Raw genomic sequence first — 18,523 nt, 5'->3', positions numbered from 1 at the left:
GAGTGGGGGGAAGACGGGGGAGGTGTGCTTTCAGACTTGCCGGATTCTGTTGTAGCCTCAAAACAAAGGCAACGTTGCAGCTCACAGGTTCGGTTTCCTGTCTGGACTACCTCGCAGGGCTGACAGGCTGGTCTTGGCCAGACTTTTGGCCCTACAGTCAGGGCTGGGCCCCCTTGGGATGTGGGGCCTGCAACCGTATCGATCTGCCCGCTGATGAGGGCAGAACTTTTCCAAGGGTTTGACCCCGGATGGCCCTCATTATTTGCTTTATTGCTCCTGTTTGTATCAGATTTCTAGAAGGCTCTTGAGAGGGAGCCAGGGCACATTTTATGGGCTACTTGTAATAGGGAGAAGGAGCCATCATTGGGGTTTGTCTTGACCAGGGATGCTTTGCATTCTTGGCTGGCAATTTGGGGTTTTTAGAGAAATGGCTGCTGGGTTTGTTTAGGCAGGTCGTCGTGGCTGTTGCTTCCCTTCAGTGCCTTCCCCTGGTCTCCTGCCTTCAGGAAGCCATTGCGGTGAGGGCTTCAGGGCTTGTGAGGCGATGGGCGTCAGATCCCTCTGGGTTTCAGCCTGGCCCTGTTATCCTGCTGGTCTCCTTGCATGTGAGGTAGCTGAGGCCCTCTGACACAGCTAAATGTTTTCAGCCACACCCAGGCTGCTTTTCGGAGGTGGGGGGGAGGCTTTGCTCAGACCGGCAGAGCCTTTGGGTTCCTCTGTGCTGCTCCTCCTCTTCGGGGCCTCTGACTTGGAAGCATGCGGGAAGGGTCTGGCCGCTGAAGAGACTTTCCAGGGGGCACGTTTGTTGAGTGACCTCCTGGATGGGAGTGGGCTTCCGCCCTGGGTGATCTGTGCCACTCGAGGGCCTTTGCAGTCTGGTCCCAGGTGGGGTTTTCATTTCTCCTTATTTGAATTGTGCCACAGTCTGTTCTGCCTTTGAGGAGCCCCCCCACCCCGTTCCCCCATGAAGGCGGCCCTTGGTTCTTCTCTCATAACCCCCCCCCCCCGCTGAAAAGGAGCCAGTTTCCCCTTCAGACTGGTCCCCTCAGAGCAGGGCTGGCGGAGGGAGGGAGGGAGGGAGGGGCGCTGCTTGTGTTTTGTTGAAGCTGAGAGCAGGAAGGTGGTCGCACTCCTTGGCCGGGGGTGGGGGGGGTGGGGGGTGAGGGGGAGATGGATCTCAGTCGGAGAGGGATCTAATTTGCGCAGGGGGTGGGGGGAGCGTTGCACGAGAGATGTGTGTGTCTGTATGACATGTGCCGCCAGGGGGCACTGCACACCTGTGGCTCCCCAGCTGGGAGGCTGTTCCTGTCCTCCAGGGGCTTTGGCTAGGTGGCTGGTGGTCCATGCATACGCGGCTCTGAGCCCTGCCAGACCTTTTGGCTTTTCCCACAGAAACGCATAAGAGTGGTAGTAACAGAAGTGTCTCCTCTGAGGCTGGCAAAAGAACTATTCCAGTCCATTTTCAAGTCTGTTTTTCACCCACACAAGACTCAAACAAGCCTTCCCAAACTGCTACATTAGGACTTCAGTTTTGAAGAGTAGCATTCAAAGCTTGAAAAGAAAATTGAAAAGATATCATTGGCTGGTTTGGGAGAAACCAAATTAGCTTCCGGAGAGTTTGGGAGCAGCAGTCCAGGAGGTGAGTTTCTGTGCCTGCAAAGAGATGGGAGAGACGGGGCTATTGAAGGAGGAGCCCCTGCAGAAGCCCCCTGCCCTGTTACGGTTTACAGTGGTCTCAAGTACCTGTCTTCTCCCAGGCAGAAGGAAGAGGAAGGCTGCTTTGATGCTGCATGGCTGACCTCCAGCCCCCCAACACTGCGCAGGCCTGAGGGGGTCTTGGAGCCTCTGGGCCAGCTCTAGAAACATCCTGGAGCGTCAGATGCTCTCCCTCCCTCCCTCCCTCCCTCCCTCCCTCCTTCCTTCCTTCCTTCCTTCCTTCCTTCCTTTCTCTCTCTTCCTGGTAGGGTGGCGGGGGTAGTCCTGGTGGTTAAGAGACTCACACAAGCAGTGGAGTGGGGGGTGGGTGGGTCACATTGTTTTGGGTTGCGCCAACCTCACCGGAGGGGGTGGGGGTGGCAGGCATATCCCACTTTGGAAAATGGGTTGCTGTGGAAAATTCTATCTAGCGGACTTGGTTGGTTATCAGGCTGCTTTGCGACATGAGGGGTGTGTGTGTGTGTGTGTAAAGCCTCGCATCAAAGCAGGAGCTGGGCTCTGGGCAGAATTTCCTGCAGGCGGCTTGTTGCGCTCAGGAGCACCTGTGCAGCTTCCGGGGAAGGGCTGGGGGTTCAGCAGGGGGGCTTTCCTGCAGGGGGTCCAGCTGGGCCACATCTCTGCCCACGCAGGGGACTGGCAAGCCTCAGTGTTCTGGTGTTTCCCCCAGCCAAAAATTGTGACCTCTCAGGGTAGCAAGCGAGGCCCTTTGGGATGCCAGCAGGACTGGGTCCCTCACCTGGGCCAAGATGGGAACATGTAGCTGGTTCCACAGAAGATCGCTGGGCTTGTTTTGGGCCAGGAAGGCTGAAGGGAGGCCAGCCTGGGCTCCTGCGTGAATTGCTTGGCCTCTCAGAAGGGGAACCCCCCCCCCCACAGGACCCTGGAATCCAAGCCTGGCGCAGGCTGTCAGCTGCCAGCCTCTGGGAGGGCTTGCTTTGCCCTTTGCCCTCTGCCCAGGAAGGCGGGAGGGGGGTAGGGGGAGCCGGTTTGCCAGAAGCCCTTTAAGAAGCAAGGGGCCTGGGGGTCTCTCCTGCCTGCTTGATCCCCTCACCCAGCCCCTCTCCAGCCTGGCTGCTTTTCCCACCTGGGGTGGAAACAGTGGCATGGGCACATGGCAGGTCCCCGTGCTGGAGTTGGCATGACCTTGTTGGGGCAAGTTGCAGGCCGAGCCCCTTGTGCCTGGCAGGATCCTTTGACCAAGAGGGGGCCCCATTTGCTTGGGTTCTCAAGAGGCTCCCAGCCACCGCCTTAGCCGAGTCCCGCGTCTTGCCCTCCTGCTGTCACTCAGCTGCAGGTGGGCATCTCAGGAAGGGGAAGGTCCTCAGGGCTGCTGCATCTGTTTGACACTGAAGCCACAGTTAAAAATAAAAGCAATGTGGGTTCCCGAGGAGGAAAGGGGGGGGGGGCTAAGTTGGGATGTCATGACTGCAGAGAATTTTCTGTCCTTCCTTTTTCTTTTTGCAAAGTTTTTTTATTTTTTAAACACACAAACAAACATACAATGCATATTTTCTGAACAGAATATTGGCCCGGTTTTAAATTTATACAGATTTTTGTTCATCTTTAACACAATTTTATATATATATTTATTTTATTTTATTTTATTTCGAATTTATATACCGCACCTTCTCCTGAGGGACTCAGGGCGGTGTACAGCTAGATAAAAACATACAATACAAACATTAAAAACAATTAAAAGGATATATATTAATTTGGCCCCAATTTAAGATAACAAACCAATTAAAAATATTTAAAAATATGTTAAAAAAATATGTTAAGCCAGCCCGGCTTGCTGAAAAAAGAAAGTTTTAAGGGCACGGCGGAAGGCACCGAGGTCTTGGATTCTCCTTATCTCTGGGGGCAGCTGATTCCAGAGGGTAGGTGCCCGCACAGAGAAGGGCCTCCCCCTGGGGGTCACCAGCCTACATTGTTTGGCTGATGCCACCCTGAGGAGGCCCTCTCTGTGGGAGCGCACAGGTCGGTGGGAGGTCATCGATAGCAGCAGGCAGTCTCGAAGATAACTGGTCCTATGCCATGGAGCGCTTTAAAGGTGGTGACCAAGACCTTGAAGCGCACCCGGAAGACCACTGGGAGCCAGTGCAGCTCACGCAGGAGCGGTGTTATATGGGAGCGCCAGTGGGCTCCCGTGATTACCCACGCGGCCGCATTCTGGACCAGTTGGAGCCTCCGGGTGCTCCTCAAGAGGAGCCCCATGTAGAGAGCGTTGCAGTAGTCCAGGAGCAAGGTGACGAGGGCGTGAGTGACTGTGCACAGGGAATCCCGATCAAGAAAGGGTCGCAACTGGTGAATCAGGCAAACCTGACAGAAGGTCCCCCTGGCTACAGCCGTCAGATGTTCCTCCAAGGACAGCTGCGTATCCAGGAGGACTCCCAGATTGCGCGCTCTCTCCATGGGGGCCAAAGACTCACCCCCGATAGTCAGTGATGGAGTCAACTGACTATATCGGGATGCCGGGAACCACAGCCACTCAGTCTTGGAAGGGTTGAGCTTGAGCCTGTTCCTCCCCATCCAGATCCGCACAGCCTCCAGGCACTGGGACATCACTTCAAGGGCATCGTTGGGGTGGCCTGGTGTGGAGACGTACAGCTGGGTGTCATCAGCATACTGATGGTACTTCACCCCAGAGCCACGGATGATCTCGCCCAGCGGATTCACATAAATGTTGAATAGAAGGGGCGAGAGGACCGACCCCTGAGGCACTCCACAAATGAGAGGCCTCGAGGTTGACCTCTACCCCCCTGCCAACACGAACTGAGAGAAAGGAGGAGAACCACCGTAACACGATGCTCCCCATCCCCAACTCTTCCAACTGGTGCAGCATGATACCATGGTTGATGGTATCAAAAGCCGCTGAGAGGTCTAACAGGGCCAGAACAGAGGAGCAACCCCTGTCCCGAGCCCTCCAGAGATCATCAACCAACGCGACCAATGCCGTTTCCGCCCAGGCCTGAAACCCGACTGGAACGGATCTAGATAGATAGCTTCATCCAGATGCCTGGGCAGTTGTCGTGCCACCACACTCTCAACAACCTTCGCCACAAAGCGAAGGTTGGAGACAGGACGATAGTTGGCTAATACTGCCGGGTCCAGGGAAGGCTTCTTGAGGAGAGGCCTCACCACCACCTCTTTCAAGGCAGCGGGGAAGTGACCCTCACTCAGCAAATATCCTTTATTCTCTCTAATTCTAATAAACCAATATTACCCTTCATCTTAACTTTTCATCCTAATATACAGTCAGGTCCAGAAATATTGGGACATCGACACAATTCTAACATCTTTGGCTCTATACACCACAACAATGGAGTTGGAATGAAACAAATACAATGTGCGTTAACTGCAGACTGTCAGCTTTAATTTGAGGGTATGTACATCCAACTCAGGTGAACGGTGTAGGACTTACAGCAGTTTGCATATGTGCCTCCCTCTTGTTAAGGGACCAAAAGTAATGGGACAGAATAATAATCATAAATCAAACTTTCCCTTCTTAATACTTGGTTGTAAATCCTTTGCAGTCAATCACAGCCTGAAGTTTGGAATGCATAGATGCTGGGTTTCATCCCTGGTGATGCTCTGCCAGGCCTCTACTGCAACTGTCTTCAGTTCCTGCTTGTTCTTGGGGCATTTTCCCTTCAGTTTTGTCTTCAGCAAGTGAAATGCATGCTCAATGGGATTCAGGTCAGGTGATTGACTTGGCCATTGCATAACATTCCACTTCTGTCCCTTCAAAAACTCTTTGGTTGCTTTTGCAGTATGCTTTGGGTCATTGTCCATCTGCACTGTGAAGTGCCGTCCAATGAGTTCTGCAGCATTTGGCTGAATGTGAGCAGATAATATTGCCCAAAACACTTCAGAATTCATCCTGCTGCTTTTGTCAGCAGTCACATCATCAATAAATACAAGAGAACCAGTTCCATTGGCAGCCATACATGCCCACGCCATGACACTACCACCACCATGCTTCACTGATGAGGTGATATGCTTAGGATCATGAGCAATTCCTTTCCTTCTCCATACTCTTCTCTTCCCATCACTCTGGTACAAGTTGATCTTGGTCTCATCTGTCCATAGGATCTTGTTCCAGAACTGTGAAGGCTTTGTTAAATGTTGTTTGGCAAACTATAATCTGGCCTTCCTGTTTTTGAAGCTCACCAATGGTTTACATCTTGAGGTGAACCCTCTGTATTCATTCTGGTGAAGTCTTCTCTTGATTGTTGACTTTGACACACATATACCTACCTCCTGTAGAGTGTTCTTGATCTGGCCAACTGTTGTGAAGGGTGTTTTCTTCACCAGGGAAAGAATTCTTCGGTCATCCACCACACTTGTTTTCCATGGTCTCCCAGGTCTTTTGGTGTTGCTGAGCTCACCGGTGCATTCCTTCTTTTTGAGAATGTTTCAAACAGTTGTTTTGGCCAAGCCTAATGTTCTTGCTATCTCTCTGATGGGTTTGTTTTGTTTCTTCAGCCTAATGATGGCTTGCTTCACTGATAGTGACAGCTCTTTGGATCTCATCTTGAGAGTTGACAGCAACAGATTCCAAATGCAAATAGCACACTTGAAATGAACTCTGGGCCTTTTATCTGCACATTGTAATTGGGGTAATGAGGGAATATCACACACCTGGCCATGGAACAGCTGAGAAGCCAATTGTCTCATTACTTTTGGTCCCTTAACAAGTGGGAGGCACATATACAAACTGCTGTAAGTCCTACACCGTTCACCTGAGTTGGATGTACATACCCTCAAATTAAAGCTGACAGTCTGCAGTTAACGCACATTGTGTTTGTTTCATTCCAACTCCATTGTGGTGGTGTATAGAGCCAAAGATGTTAGAATTGTGTCGATGTCCCAATATTTCTGGACCTGACTGTAGTTCATTTTTTCTTTTCCCTCCTTAAAATTTGAATCCCTAAATTTGACTTCACATAATACAATCCCCAATTATTACCTTAAATTCTCTTATTCCAATCACCAATGATTCTTTAATTAACTATTCCAAATAATACATTTCAACAATTAAACATATTCAATAAAAAATCAATTAAGTATCAATCTTAATCCAATACTTCTACATTTAAATTCATATAACATAATACAATTCCCAATTATTTTCTTAAATTCTCTTGTTCCAATCTCAAATAGTTTTTTCTTTATCAGTTGTTCCAAATAGTACACTTCAACATTTTTATCAAAAACCAGTTGAATATATCTAAGTAGTTCATAATCCAATATCATTTCAACTTTCTTTTCTTATTTAGTTAAATTCCAACTATATAATTAAGAATATTCAATTTGTTACAATACCCTTCATTAATTAAAAATATTCAAATTATTACATTCATCATACATCCATATTTTTTAAACTCACTTCATTAAAAATACAGTTCATTTCTGCGTATTGACTTCCATATAGTTTTGAAATCACTTCATTAAAAATACAATTTTATCTTTTCCCTGGTATTCCTTTCCTTTGCCTCATATTCTCCTTCCATTTCTTTCTCCCTTTCTATCTTTATATTTTACTTTCTTTTTCTTTCCCTTTCTTCTTTTTTGTATTTTAAAATCCTGATCTCTCTTTTCCCCTTTTCTTATCTTCCCACTGTTAATCCCAATGTAATCATTCTGTTTTTTTAAGATCATAAACTTTTCTATTTTGCTGTATCTTTCCCATTATTTTCCATCCCTTTTCCCTTTTTTTAATTTTCTCACTGATAATCTCAGTGTAATCATTTAAGTTTTTTATATTCTTTCTATTCCATCCTCTTTTCTTTTTTTGCTTCTTTCCCCTTTTTCTATTTTTTCCATTGTTAAACCCAATGTAATTTTTAAAGTTCTCCTTTTATTATTACTACCCATATAATCATTTAATTTTCCATAATCAATCTCCTTGTCTTTGTCTTCTTTATTTTCAGTCTCTTTTCCTTGCTTCTCATTAGTTGCTTCTTTGTCAGCTTGAATGTATCCTAAGTCCATTTTTTGGTCATCAAGTTTCAATTTTCCATGCAGTATTGTGGTCATTTTCCTTATTTCCATTTTCAATGATGGGTACATGGTTATCATCATTTCCTTCAGTTCCTGCGCCATTTTGTTCTTTCTAAATTGATATTATTCCAATTGAAGTTATGTTATAATCCTTTTTTTTCTTTTTCTCCAAGCCAAAATGCTTGTGAACAAACAGTGTCTCCTTAAAATTTCTCACACGCTGTTATCCCTTTCAAAGTTCAAGTTTTTTTTCTTTTTCCAAAACAAAAGTTCAGTGTTATAATGATTTTTTTTCCTCCTGAAGATGGCTCTCTACAATCCACAATTACAATTGATGAGCTTAAAAGGCATCCATTTTGGTTGCAATCCGTTTTAACAGTTTTTACTTATTTGACTTTTTTTTCCTTTCTTCTTTTTCACCTTTATATACACCAAATCAATTTAAAATTCAGTCCAGCTTTATGTAATCCAAATTCCACGTTACGTTCCAATTAAATTTCAATTTAAAGTCATTAACCAGTCCTTTCTATTACAGGTTTTTTTTTTTAGTTTTTTTTCTTTATTATTCTTCCTCCCTTTAAAGTTTCCAAATTGAGAAAGAATCTTTTTGGGTTCTTAGTTCTTCTATTTTTTTTTTAAAGTTCTCCAAATATTTTAAATCCAAAACAGACAAATTTCTAATCGGATTCTGTTGCTTTATAACTTCCGCCTTAATCTTCTTCTTCCGTCCTTTCCCACGCCTATTAGCCGCTATTATAACGCCAGGACATTTACAATTGTTTTAAAAATCCTTTTTTCCCCCTTTCTGCCTGTGAGTTAGATATCACTCACCCGGCATCAATATTCTGCTCAGTTCTCTGCTCCTGCACATTGCTTGGTCCAGTTGCCCCAGCTTACTGGCGGTCGTAATGTCTGCCCCCCCCCTCCCCCCCGGCTGCAGAGTCAGAGAGAATATCCTCTGACCTCCAAGGAATTTACCTGGTCCTCTTGGTCTTCCGAGGTGCCTCTCTTTCTTCCCTGTCCCTACAGGACAGGTCTGGTCCAAAGACCCCTCTGCAGCGGTTCGTCAGCCCGGGATTTCGTGGGGCTCATCAGAGCCCGCTAATCCCCAACTGTCCTGCCGCGACGCTTCCAGTCGAATCTGTCCTTCCTTTTGGGAAGAGCCGCTTCAGGCGGAGAAGAGGGTGAAGTCTAATTATGGTGTGTGTTTTTTGCAAAAAAAAAAAAGGGGGGGGGCAGAATTAGTCAGCTGAATTTGAGTGGTGAGATCTGGTCTGGGGCTAATCTTCCCAGTGTGGACCTGCCCAGTGTTGTGCTTCTCCCTTGTAAAGGCTGTGGATGATGGGAATTGTAGGCCAGCACTCCCAGAAAAGGTGGTTCTGGTAGTCCCTCCCGGCTTCTCCCCTTTCTTCTACAGGCTTTCCCCAAATATCTGGAGGGGAAGCAAGGGGGTGCCAGATTTCCTTGGTGCCAGACTGGTGTCGCGTCCCCGAGTCTGACCTGGTCTGGCCTGGCCAATCTAGTTGGCTTGGGGAGTCCTGCAGCTGTGTCGCATCCCCCCATCTGGGGGGAAAAAGCATGGGGCGGGATCACTGGCCTAGACAGGAGAGGCCTTTCTTGCCTGATCTGTAGCTTAATTTCTCTGCTGTGCCTCTCCAGCCAGGTGGCTGTTCCACCCCGCCCCCACCCCCATTTCCCTTCTCCCAGCCGAGAGCTGGGAATTTCCATGGAAAAGTCCATGGGTGGGTCCCAGCAGCACCCCAGCCCGATAAAAGATGCCCTGCAGGGCCACTTCCGATGCATGTGAGGTGTGGCTGGGGGCCTCGGTCAGGCAGCTCGACTTGCAAAGGAGGGGGGCCAAGGGAGGCCAGTTGTGGAGGGGGGTCCTTCCTGCTGAAGGGTGTGTGTGTGAAGCAGAGGGGCTGCCAAGGGGGAGGGAACATCTGAGTAGGAGATGATTTCAGTCAGCCTGGAGATGCCCTCCAGAATGGGGGAAATGAACTTCCATCTTTAGAGGCAGTCTATCCTGGGCAGGGGCTGTTTCTCCCCTTTTGGACAAGAGATGTGAACCCCCTTTCCCTGAGCTGTGGCACAGGCCGATTCCAGGAGAAGCATGTCCCCACAAGCCATGATGCCCCCAGCAGGCCCTTGTGTCCTGGGTGGGAAGCCCCTTCCCAGCAGGAGGGGCCAGTGGTCCTGTCCTGGCTGGCCAGAGGAAGAGGGGGAGGCATTGCCATGTCCTAGCCAGGCAGAGACGGTCGGGACAGTCCTTGGCAGAGGCCATCGGCAAAGGCCACATGAGGTGCCCTGGGTCTCCGCTGGTTGGACTCGGCCCCGTGATGCCCCTTTCGAGCTTCCTGGCTTGATACACAGCACACTTGGCAAGCTGGACCACTGCCCCTTCCAGGAGCTGCTGACCGGTTGGGGGCTTAAGGCCAGCGAAAGGCTGGGCCGTTCCTGGCAGCCTTGACCGAGTCCTTCAAAAGGAGCTGGGCAGTGGATGACCTTGCGTAGCACCTGGTCTTGCAACTCCTGGCCAGAGAGGCTCTCTGCTCAGCTGCCGTATGGTGGTGATGGTGGGGCAGCCATTGCACCTGTGGGGCACCTGGAAAGAGCTGCTTCCGGATGTTTGTACTCAGCGGCAACAAAGTCGTCTTGGACCCTCAGAAGGTGTGTTGATTGGCCTCGGTGTTCCCGAACTGAGTGTTCCCAGGCATGAAAGGCCGGTCGGAGGATAAACAGTTCCTCTCTCTCTGCTCTGCCAGAATGCCGTGCCCAGGTGGTGGGCGCTTGGCAGCGGGCGAGTCGAGTTTTGGCATCTGACTCGGATAACGGCCGGTCTGTTGGTCTTGCTGTGGGCTTTTTCTCCTGACCCAAGGGCGGCTGCTCCCTTTCCCATCTGCCAGGGAAACCCCCTTGTGCCCCTCTGCAGACGGAGCGGGGCCTGGGCTGGGGGGAGGTTCAGGGCCACAGCAGGAGGAAAACAGGCCCCTCATTATGCACCAGAGGACAGATGGGACCTGAGGGGGCCAAGGGGGAGAGGATCTGTGGGTATTGGAGTGGTCTCGGGGAGCTGCCTGCCTCTGGAGACCTTTTAGGGTTGCTGGGCCCAGAGGGAGCAACGGAGGTGAAGGAGAACCTTTCTCTGCTCTGGAGATGCAACCAGAAAAGTTGCCCCTTCTGCCTGGCATTCTGCAGGGCCTCTCCGCCAGGTGCCAGATGGAGGGGACGCCGTGCCAGGGGCTCTGAGCTGTGCCAGGGGGCTGCTTGGGCTGTCAAGTCATGGCTGGGTCCTCCTCTCCGCCCCCCCCCCGGTGAAGAATGCCAGCTCTCCACTTACCATGTACCGTCACTGTCCCCAAGCAGCACTGAAAGGGTGAGCCCTTTGCTGCTGCCTGGTGCTTGGCACAGGGCCTCTCCCTCCCGTCTTGGCTCAGAGGTGCCCATGGCTTCCTTGCATAAGGGGCAGGGGGGGTCCCTCCCCAGAAGGTTGGCTCAGGAAGGGGGCTTCTGCCAGCCTCGGTTGTGGAGGGCGCCTTCATCTCTTGCAGTCTCATTGGTACCCAGAGCCTTTTGAGGAAACACCGGTTTGCCTGGGGAAAAGTGGAAGGGGATCCTCCCACCCAACTCTGGTCAAGGAAGATCCCCCGGACCGATCTCCGGACCAAGAGGAAGAAAGAGAGAGCAGAAATGGTTGGGTTCCAAGGCAGCCCTGGTTGCCCTCTGTGGCTCTTGGGCTTCAGCTGTCTAATCGACCGATGAGCCTGGACTCCATGGATGGAGACTTTGTTCCCCAGGTTCCCCTCATCCCTTTGGGCGGGGGAGGGGGAGGGGCAGAGCTCCGTATCAAGGAACCCCTTCTTCCCCCAAGGCGCAGAGGGTCCTGCAGCTGGAGAGGCCCATGGCCGCCCCTAGGCAGGACCCCCCTTGGGCTCTCTGGGAATCCCTCCTTACTCAGAACCCCCAGAGAGGGCCTGCCCCCCCCCGCCACTCACTTAGATCCCCTCTGGACAAGGAGAGGCCTCCCTGGGCCGCCCTTCGTCCTTGGCATGAAAGGGGGATTCAGGCTGAGAGTTTGGAGGGAGGGAGAGTCCCTCCCCCACTCTTCAGTGTGCCTTGTGGGGCAGCCACAGGGCCCTTTGCTGAGATCCATGGCCAGAAATGTTTTGCTGACTCCAGTTTGATCTTGGTCTCTGTTAGGCAAAAACCTAACGGGGTGGGTGGGTGAGTGATTGTAAGTGTGTCTGGGCGGGCCTGCCCCCTTTTTCTCAGTAGAGTCCCCCATGCCACCCCGGTTGGGTGGATGCCAGGGCCTGTCTGGACACAGACCATTTCCTGGGCAGAGGGTGGTCCTGGGCAGAGGAAAGCGGTGGGGCCCACTTTCCTTCAGCCGGCTCTACAGGAGAGTCACCCCCTGCCCAGGATTCTCACATTAAGCCCCCCCCTCCTCCCCCGGGCATCATGTTCATCCAAGTGTGGTTGAGAGCACAGCATTGTGACAGAAATCTTCGTATAAGATACCCAGGAAAACCTCCCTTTCCTCTGAATTGGGGTGTGTGTGTGGGGGAGAGAAGTTTCCATGAGCACAGCTAGATTTTGAGGAAGCTGGAAAAAGTGACTCAGGCAGGCCGATCGGTTCTGCTTTGGGAGGGAGAAGCAGCCTCTGGCGGGAAGGAGCCGAGGCCACGAAGCGTGGAAGAGTCTTGGAAGCTGCAGGCACCCCGAGGGACCCAGACAGGCAAGTGGGCCCCAGCCCCTCTTCTGCAAGTCCATCCTGTCGCTTCCGGTGGAGGGAGGGAGGGAGGGAGAGAGACTTTGCACCTCCCTGCCCCCTGCAGAATGGACGTCCGCGGCTGGAAATCAGCAACCATCCAATTTCCCCAGTTCTGAAAATCAGGCAGGGCTTCAAGTGAGACATTCATGCTTGAACACATCCCCCCCCCATCATTGTCATCCCCAGCATGGATGCAGGAGTGAGTCAGCAGGGGCAAAGCGGGTCCAAAGGAAGGAAAAGTGATGAGTGCCATCCATCCTCTGCTGCCAGCCGAGGAGCTTTTGGGCACAAGGGGGCAGCAGCGCCTTGTCTCCGCTTGGTCCCGGACCCCAGTCTAGACTGCTTGGCAGGGTTAGTTCCTCCTGCTGCTCTGGGGGGCTGTGCTGGGAGGGGGCTTTCCAGGTTCCTCCCCAGGCAGACCTTTGGGAAGGGGCTGCAAACACTCCTTCCTGGCTAGGTACTGGCATGTTTTCCCTGTTTGCCAGCCCAGGGGACAGCTCCATTCTCCCCTGCCAGCTGGCCAGGGCCGGGAGGCTTAAGCAGCCTAGCAGGGCCCCCCAGGGCGTCCTCTTGTCCTCAGCCCTTGCAGGATCCCTGCTGCCCTCCTATGGCAGCAGAGGGCAGGGGGTGAAGCCAGCAATTTGCCCAGAGGAGGCCCTGAGAGAGGGCCAGCCTCACTTCGGCTTGCACTTTGGGATTGGTGCTCTTACGGGGGGGGGGGGGGGTGTTACCCCTGTTTGCATAGCAGCTCAGCCAGCCAGAGTGAGGCAGTTCTTACCTAGGAGGGGACCTATCCTGAAGACTCCCACCTCTGCCTCAGAGGGAGGGGATGGAGAGAGGCTGCCTTGCCTGGCTTTGAGGCTCCACAGCTGGGCATCGGAGGAAGCCCCCTTCTCTTCCTCCCTGACCTGCACAGCCTGGAGGTAAGCAGTGGTTTTTGGGTGGCCGGCAGGTCTTGAACTCTGGAAACAGCTCAGAAATTCCCCTTAGCCTCCCTCTGATGCCCCCCCCTCTCTGCCCAGGCCTCATTGCTCCTGGCTCAAAGCAGAGGGGGGCACGGTGTGCCTGCCAGTTGCCATGGCTCTGTGGGTGTGAGCCTCACTTTGGAACCCAAAATACCCTCTGATTCAGCCTGGTTGGAGGGCTGCAGCCAAGCCTTTAGTTCGTGCCTTTCAGGTCTGGAGTGGGGGAGCGGAGAGCATCTCTGTGGCTTACGCAGCCTTGTGGCTCGGGGGCTGGCCAAAGGACTCCTCCCTCCCCCCCCAGCCTGGTCTGCTTCCTTGGTCTGCTGTGCCTGAGGTTGGATGAGTTCAGCAAGTAGCTTCTCTCATCCAGCAGTTATTTCAGGACGTCTTTTCCTCTGATGGTCTCCCTAACCGCTATCCTGGGCGGCTGCCCTGCCTCTTGGATGGCCTACAGTGGCAGTCTGACGATCTTGGAGCTTGGCCTCTTGCTGAGTCGCAGGCAGGCAGGCACCGCTGCTGCTGCTGCTGCTGCTGGGAAGGCCAGGGACTGGAGACAGCCAGGGCCGATCTCCTGGGGTCTCCTGGACAGAGTCTGGGCCCTGCCGGATAATAGGAAGGGGGTAGCGCCAGGGCTGGAAGCTGCAGGCCAAGGCTTCTGCCCCCAGAGAGGCTCTCACAGCCAGGAATTTGGAGTGGAAGCCCAGAGACCGCTGTGAGGCAGCAGGAGGAGCCGGGTTGGGCATTGGGTAAAGTTAACAAGTGCCCCATAGAGGAATATTCCCCATAGCAAGCGCTCTCTCCCCCTCCCCTGCTGGGTTTTCAGGGCCCCCTCTGGCTTCTGGGTCCCTGGAGGTGCCTTCTTCTCACCAGGCAGACTCGGGGGGGGGGGGGTCAGGATGCGGCTGTGGAACAGAAGCCAGGGAGGGCCCTGCCTGCCACTTGACCCGGCCGCTTCCTGCCTTGGGACGGGCACAGGCTGAGGGTGTGAGGGATGACTGTTGATCCTTGTTTTAGAATTTCTCGGCTGCTCTGGTTTTGATCCTTTTAATATTGCTAACTGCCCAGAGGGAGAGCCCTCTCCGCCTGTCAAATAGGGACATGGCCAGCGAGCCCCTGCCTGGCACAGATGGCTGGCTAGGAAAAAGGGCAGAGCTGCTGCCGGACGCAGAGAGCGCAGGAGGCGTTGTGCTTCCCCTCTTGGTCCGGTTGCCGCCTCTGCTGGAGAGAAGCCGCCATGGGGTAGAAATCTTTCTTCTAGGCAGGCAGCCTCGGGCAGCGTTTTAATGACTTCTCTGGAGGAAGGTCCTTCGTTTTTCTCCAGTATCGGCCTCTGTGCTTGTGCCAAACGAAAGTCAGGAAAACATGGTGGTAGGGACCTTTCCCCCAAGCAGAGAGCCTGCCAGAAGGGAGGGGGCTCCCAACTCGAGCCCCCCCCCCCAGCAGCTTACTGAGAGAAAACTGAAAGGCAGCAATCCCAGGCAGCTGAGTCCCCCCAGCCTGTGGGGCCATGGGTGGCCAGACACTCCTCGTCCTGACCGCTTGGCCACAGCCTGCAACTCTTCGGGCCACATCCTGCCCCGCCATCTCCTCAGCCTTGCCAAGGGGCTTTGGGGGCCACTCCTGCCCAAGGTGGGTGAGCTTCTGGCTGCTCAGCATCCCTTCCAAGCCCTCCCCTCTCCCCAAACGGGGACGGTGGCCTTCCAGAGTTAGCCCTCCAGCAAAGAGAAACACATCTCTTACCAGAGTAAGTAGAATAACAGGGAAATAAGTTAAACAGAAAGATCTAGGAAATATTTTGTTACCCTTCTATTGCAAGGTCATAAAATGGTTAGGACTGGAAATAAACCAAATAAATGAATGTGTCACAATGGGCCATGTGGACTTTCACTCGCATTTGGTGGCCTCTGACGCAGGGAATGGAGGGGGGGCGTTTGGGGGGGGCTCATCCAGTCTGCAGTCGTTCAGCTTCTTTTCCTAAAAGGAGCTTTTGGCTCTGCTGACGTCACAGGTTGGATTTATGGCTGCTGATTTCTCTGCTGCTTTCGGAGTTTTGCTTCCTCCTAGTGCAAACATGGAGGCCCTCACATTTCTTAGAGTTTGGCAGCTTCTGGTTGTATTTACTGAGCAGATTAGAGACATCCTAAGTGTCGTGTCCCCCCGCCCCCCCCCGGTCTGGCTTAGTAGGGGGAGGCACACGAGCATGGGGGAGGAGGGAATGCAGGGCAGAGACTGGATTGCTGGCATGATGCAGGGGCTTGGCATCCTCTAGAGAAAGTGGGCGCCGTTTCATGGAGCTCTGCCCCTCCCCACCTTCTGAGGAGCCCTTCCTCCCCTTCCATCCTTCTTTCTTCTCTTCCCTCTCCACTCAGCCTTCTGTTCAGCTGCCCCTCCCACAGGGCGTGGAGTGGGAGGGATCCCCCTCTGGGCTCAGCTGTGTTTCCACTGGGCAGTCACTGGAAACCTCATGCCCTCCACCCCACTTGCAGGCTCTTCCTGTGAAGGGAGGCAGCCTGGCTCACTTGCACCCGGGAGCTGGACCAGGCGTCCTCTGGGCAGGACTGCTGTTCCTGGTAAAGCAGCTGCTGGCACCGCTACAGCCAGCCACATGGAAGACTGGCCTCTCTGCCAGGGCCCTCTCTCCCTCACAACAAACCCCCACTTCTATAACACCCACCCACCCACCCCCGTCTGTGCCTGGAGCAAAGCTGCTTCTGCTGGCAGGCATGGGTTTGGGAAGATGGTGGGGGAGGTGATCCCCAAGTGTTCTTCTCCCTACTGGTCGGGTGGGGGGTGGGGAGGATGGCTGACGCACCTGGGGCTTTGCCCCACCCTAGCTGTCTGAGTCAGCCACTGGACCCCCCCCCAGATGCCACCTGATTCTGGCAAAGGGAGGTGTCTGGTGGCCTTGGGGGGGGAAGGCCAAGGGGCAGGAAGCCCCCCTTCGCCCTGGACGTGTTGGATCCTTTGCCCAGCAAAGCTGCATTTGAACGCAGGACTCTTGGCCACAAGACTCATCAGCCAGAGATGCCGTGGCCAGTCATCTCCTTGAGGTTTGGGGAAGCTGGTGTGTGGCAGGTGCTCAGGTGTGACTGGACGAAAAATAAAAGACAGAATCCGGATTTGTCTTAATAAGCCAAAAGTGTTTATTCAGCTGACAGGGCCGGGCAAGGGGATCATGGCCAAGGGGTCAGCCTTGGCACCCTGGGGAGGTGCCACCTTTTGGTCCAAGTGAGGCTGCTTGCATGGGGCTGCCCAGGCACCTGGGAGAAGCTCCCCAGGGAAGGTGAAGACATGTGCCCAGGTGACACACCGTGTGCCCTAGTTCCATGACAAAGCCAGCAGCTCAGCCTCACGCATCGGCCTTCCTCTGCGTGGGGGTGGGGGTGGGGGTGGGGGCAGATGAGACCAGCCAAGGTCATTTTACTGCTGCACGGGGAGGGCACCGGGAGAGGCAGGGAGGTTTCTTGCCCAGAGAGACATGGCAGGCTGGCATTCCCACTCTCTGGTGTGCAGCACCTTGTGGCTCTTTCACTCTTTGGGTTAAAATGCCAGCAAATGAGGAAAGGCAGAGAGCCTGCCCTGCAGCATCAAGGGGGCACGTGAACTGAAATGGGGCATGAAAGCAGAGAAGTGCCTGGGGAAAAAGGAAGATCATCAGGATCCAGCAGGTAGGCCTCCCCAGAGAGGGGATGTTCAAGCGGGAACGCCCCTCCTTTACCGGCACTACCTGGCAGAGATCCAGAGGAAGCTCTTGAAGATGATCCAAACTCCCAAACATTGGCACCTGGCAGGCAGGCAGGCAGGCAGGCAAGGAGCCTTTCTGAACCATTGCGGGCTCTGGAATTGAGCTCGGCTGCTGGTCACTTCCAGCCCTGTAATCCGTGCAGCTCTCTGGACACGGTCAGGAGCCAAAGCGGCCGGCTGCGGCTGGCTTCCCTGGAGCGTCCTCCATCCACCTGCTCATCTGGATCGCTTGGAGAGCATTAAAGTCAGCTCCGACTCCCCCAAGCTGTGCCCATTCCCCCGGCCTCCCTCTCGGCCAATGGGGGAATCTGTGAAATTGGCTTCAGGCCTCGTGTGTGTGTGTGGGGGGGGGGGGGAATTGGCTGCTGTGGTGCCAAAGCAGGAAGCTGACATGGAGGTTTTGCAGGAAGCTGCGCTGCTCAGCTTCCTCTTCCTCTGGCTGCCCCCACCTTCAGGGCACAATCAGCTGTGAGAAAACATCCAGGAGGCTGGCACACCTGCCTCTCCTGTCTCTGCTCACCCAGGGCACCCCTGGGGCTCCCAGCTGGTCCTCCCTCCCTGGGGTCAGATCCCGATGGGACAGACAGGATCCCTGCTGCCATGGGTGCCCACCTGAGAAGCTGCCATCCGACCCAGCTGGGCAGCTGCAACCCGCAACATTGCCAGGCCTGAAGGGCTCAAGGAAGGGGGCGCCAACAGCAGCAGTTGGGTGGAGGCTGGAATTGGGGCTCCGGATGGAGATCAGAAGCTGCTCAAGAGGCCATGGTGACGATTGGCACAATATGTTGGGCAGCTTGGGGGGGAGGGAGACAAGCAACCTGGCAGCGAAAACTCATTTCTCTTTAAAAGTCCCAAGTGGGGTCTGGGTGCAAAGCTTGCTCCCCTCTTCCTAGTCCTTGGAGGAGGCCTAGAAGACCTCCAAGGTCCCTTCTATTACTCTGTTATTCCTGGGCTCTCTGGGGGGGGGCTTCTTGGAAGCAAAGTCTCTCCACCCCACTGATGCAGGTGGGCGCCACAGTGTGGGGCTGCTGGTGCATCAAAAGCCCAGCTCCAGAGCCTGCAGCCTTCCTGGGTTGGGCCAGAAACCAAGGAGGCTGTGGGAGCCGCCTCCTCAGCAAAGCGACTGGCCAAGGGATCCGCGGGTGGTAGGGACCCTTCAGGCCTCAGCAGGCCGGTTACCATCCCTCAAGGATTGAGAGACGGCCCTTGGGAGGCAGGGAAGAGGATCCCCTGGCTTTGACTGCCAAGTCTTTCTGGGGGAGGAGCAGCTCCTCTCTCATGAAGCCCACCCCACAGAGCCAGGCAAGGGGGCTTCCCTCCA

At 53.6% G+C, this 18,523-nt stretch overlaps 1 protein-coding gene across 1 annotated transcript in view; it reads left to right on the top strand.

The window, feature by feature from the left end:
• Nucleotides 1–18,523, top strand: part of GNG7 (G protein subunit gamma 7) — a 38,329-nt gene that overhangs the window by 5,989 nt on the left and 13,817 nt on the right. The gene's annotated exons all lie outside the window — the stretch shown is intronic.

The sequence above is a fragment of the Pituophis catenifer genome, unplaced genomic scaffold (genome assembly GCF_029215685.1).
Source record: "Pituophis catenifer annectens isolate HBS135680 unplaced genomic scaffold, rPitCat1.0.hap2 SCAF_1, whole genome shotgun sequence".
Taxonomy (NCBI): domain Eukaryota; kingdom Metazoa; phylum Chordata; class Lepidosauria; order Squamata; family Colubridae; genus Pituophis; species Pituophis catenifer.
Note: the sequence above shows the minus strand (reverse complement) of the source record. Positions and strands in the feature narration are given on the sequence as shown.